This window comes from Hipposideros armiger, unplaced genomic scaffold (genome assembly GCF_001890085.2).
Source record: "Hipposideros armiger isolate ML-2016 unplaced genomic scaffold, ASM189008v1 scaffold_275, whole genome shotgun sequence".
Lineage (NCBI taxonomy): Eukaryota > Metazoa > Chordata > Mammalia > Chiroptera > Hipposideridae > Hipposideros > Hipposideros armiger.
Window position 1 is genome coordinate 1253814 of NW_017731625.1, and position 3111 is coordinate 1256924.

General features: G+C 55.2%; 2 protein-coding genes across 3 annotated transcripts in view; both read left to right on the forward strand.

Moving 5' to 3' along the window:
* The first annotated feature begins 868 nt into the window (after nucleotides 1–868).
* The window catches only part of SCAMP4 (secretory carrier membrane protein 4), a 27960-nt gene continuing 25717 nt past the window's right edge, over nucleotides 869–3111 (forward strand). For both annotated transcript variants that reach the window (XM_019657472.1, XM_019657473.1), the window contains exon 1: nucleotides 869–955. The gene's annotated coding sequence lies outside the window, so the exon portion shown is untranslated. The remainder of the gene's footprint in view (nucleotides 956–3111) is intronic.
* ADAT3 (adenosine deaminase tRNA specific 3) overlaps nucleotides 881–3111 on the forward strand; it is a 5723-nt gene continuing 3492 nt past the window's right edge. Inside the window, exon 1 of the mRNA XM_019657471.1 lies at nucleotides 881–955. The gene's annotated coding sequence lies outside the window, so the exon portion shown is untranslated. The remainder of the gene's footprint in view (nucleotides 956–3111) is intronic.

The window sequence follows — 3111 nt, forward strand, 5'->3', positions numbered from 1 at the left end:
TTGAGCTCTGAGCAACAGCGGTTCGAGTCAGCCCGAGCTGAGCAGCCGTGAGCTGCCAACAGGTGGCGGGATGGCTCAGCTAAAAAAAAAAAAAATCAGCAAACAGGGGCCCTTTTAGACCTGGATTTTTCTCCTTACTTAGCAATGGGTTAAACCAGGGTTTCCCAACCTTTGCACTGTAGATATTTGGGGCTGGTTCTGTTTTGGACGCATCCTGTGCACTGTTGGGTGTTGAGCAGCACCCTTGGCCACCAGGTTTTGATGCCATTTGATGCCAGGTGCACTCCCCCTGCCCCCAGTCACAACAACCACAAATGTCTCCAGACATCGGCTAGTGCCCCTTTGGGGTTGGGGGACATATTGCCCCTGACTGAGAACCACTGGGTTAAACCTGTTTAAATAGAATTAATAACTGGATTTGCCCATAAAATTAGCATGTTTTGCCCAGGAGCGTCAAGAGGTTCCTTTCGCCTACTGTACAGATGGGAAAACTGAGGCCAGGTGTCAGCCTCAGACCAGAATTGGAAGCTAACTCCATCCGGTGGGGACAGCCCCTCCGGAACCACGTGGCAACAGCAAACTGGGCTCGGTGACTGACTGCAGCGGGTGTCGTGTACTTTTCTGCCTCAGTCTCCCCAGTCTGTTGATTTCCCAAAGTGCCGACTTTCCCTGCCATCCCGTTGGGTCGCGAACCTTAACTCAGCGGCTGGCCCAGCGCTCACTAAGAGTCACAGGAGCGCCAATGTGGAGAGGGGCGGAGCGAGGCGGATGTGGGCGTGGCCTTGTGGGGATTGTAGTCCCGGACTCGCGGGGATTGTAGTCCCGGCCTCGCTTCCGCCCCGTGGAGACTCCGCCCCTGGAACTACGCTCCCGACGTGCCCCGCGGTGCCAGGCGAAGGCGGGGCCGGCGGGTTGCTAGGACTGTGAAACGCAGGGCTCACGCCCGTCTTCTCAGGTAAGCACGCGGACCCGGGGACTCGGGCTCTCGTGACCCAGGCTCCCGCGGAGAGCGGGCGAGGGCGGCGACAGGGATCTCGGCTTTGGGGGTCGCCGGCCGCAGGCTAGGGGCGAGGGGGCAGCCGGGCTAGGCTCGCGCACGCCTTGGGTGGGCCGGGGGAGCGTCGCGTGTGCGCGTGCGCGCGGAATGGCCGGGCCTGGGGACCCTGTTCCCCGCGCCATAGCCCCTCTACGCGAGCGTCCCAGAGGCCCGACTTGGAGATTCTGTGTGTCCATCTGATTCCTGGACTCTGCTGCCATAATCAGGGCCCAGGGCCTTGCATGGATTTTCTCACTTTCTGCTCAGGACAGCCCTGTCCGATGGTGATGGATTCCCATTTCACAGAGGGTGAAGCTGCAGTGGGGGTTAGGACAGGTGCCCAGAGGTCTGTCTAACCATCAGGAAGCGGCCAGGGCGGAGCCAGGACACAGCCAGGTCCAGGCTCTGGCCTTCCTAATCCAGGGAGAAGATAAGGTCTCCTGCCTGAGGTTTACATTGTTGCCTGCAGAGCCTGACCCAGCTCACTGAATAAGCACCATTTCCTTTGTTCCTCCCAGAGCCAGAGTCCATTCCTGCTGGGACCCCAGGCCCACTGCGCTCTGTGTGCTGCCCAGGAGTTCCAGCGCATATGTGTTTTCTGGTGGGGTACTGTGGGTGGTGGGTTGTCCTAAGCTGCCATGGGGACTTGCAGTTAGGGGTCCCTCCAGGGGCTGCTGATGCAGTTGAGCCTCTCTGGCCCTGGATAGTTGACGACCAGGGCAAAGGCACCACAACTATAAATGTGACCAGGTTGTCTAAGGAGGCCGTGGCTGCCCCCGGGGACCAGAGCACAGGCCTTTTCATGAGGCGGCCAGAGCTGTGGGCAGAGGGAAATGGATGCACCCAGGGAAGGGACTGAGCTGGGCAGGACCCTTGGAGAGCTCAGGGGGGAGGGTCGTGGGGGCAATCAGGTCGCCTGTAGCTGTGGGTTGCTTTAGGACTTTGAGGACAAAAAGAGGAACCCGGTGTTAGCAGCTGCCTCCAGCCACGCTTCAACTCCCCAGATGTATTTAAGTAAAATGTTTATGCACAGATTCTGTTTGCAGGTGGACTGGATCTCCCTTTGGGGGTGTTGGGGTCGGGTCGGGTGCTTGGGTGGGTCACCCTCTGCAGAACCTGTTTATTTCTCACTTGTAGAGTGGGCTTAGGACCCCTGCCTTGCAGAGGGGTTCAGAAGGCAGAGTCCAGGAGCTAGTGAGTGCCAGCCATGTGCCCTGGTCACCTCAGGGAGCCTCTTGTCCTATAGAAAGGGGACAGTCCCAGCATCTCTCTCCCCTGTTGTTGGGAGGAGTAGGGGAGCCCATTTGTAGAGCATTAGGACATGCGGTGTTACAGTAATGGCAGCTGTTCATCCAAGGCGCTGGGCTGATCTAGCGACTGACTGCCAGATGTCCTTACCCCTCTCCATTTTTCTTTCATAGCAGCTTTACTGAGTTACAGTTCATATACAATGTAGTCCACTCATTTAAAGCATACATTTTAGTGGGTTGTTTTTTGTTTTTAAGCAGCAGTAGTTTTATTGCAAAAGTTTAAAAGAAAAAAAGGCGCAAGAGAGAGGCTCGCCGCAGATCCACAGAGAGGGTAGACTCGAACCAAATGCCCCCCATTTTTATGGTTTTTTAGTATAGTCACAAGGTTATGAAACAGTTAATCACTGTCTAACTCCAGAACATTCCATCACCCCAAAAAGAAACTTCACCATTAGGAGTCACACATACCCCTCCCCCAGCCCCTGGCAACCACTAACCCACTTTCTGTCTCTGTGGATTTGCTTATTCTGAACATTTCATATAAATGGAATGGGCATTTCATGTAAATGGAATCACACACCGTGTGGCATTTTGTGTCTGTCTGCTTTCACTGAGTGTCATGTTTTCATGGTTCATCCATGTTGTATCAGGACTTTACTCCTTTTTTTAAGATTTTTATTGGGGAATTGGGGGATGGGACAGCGCTGGGGAATTGGGGAAGGGGAACAGAAAAGTTGCTGTCCTTTTGTTCTTCAGTCTAGTTGTGGAGGACGTTGCTTCACTGGCCCAAGTTGGCACCATCATTGCGCTCTTCCCAGGTGAGGC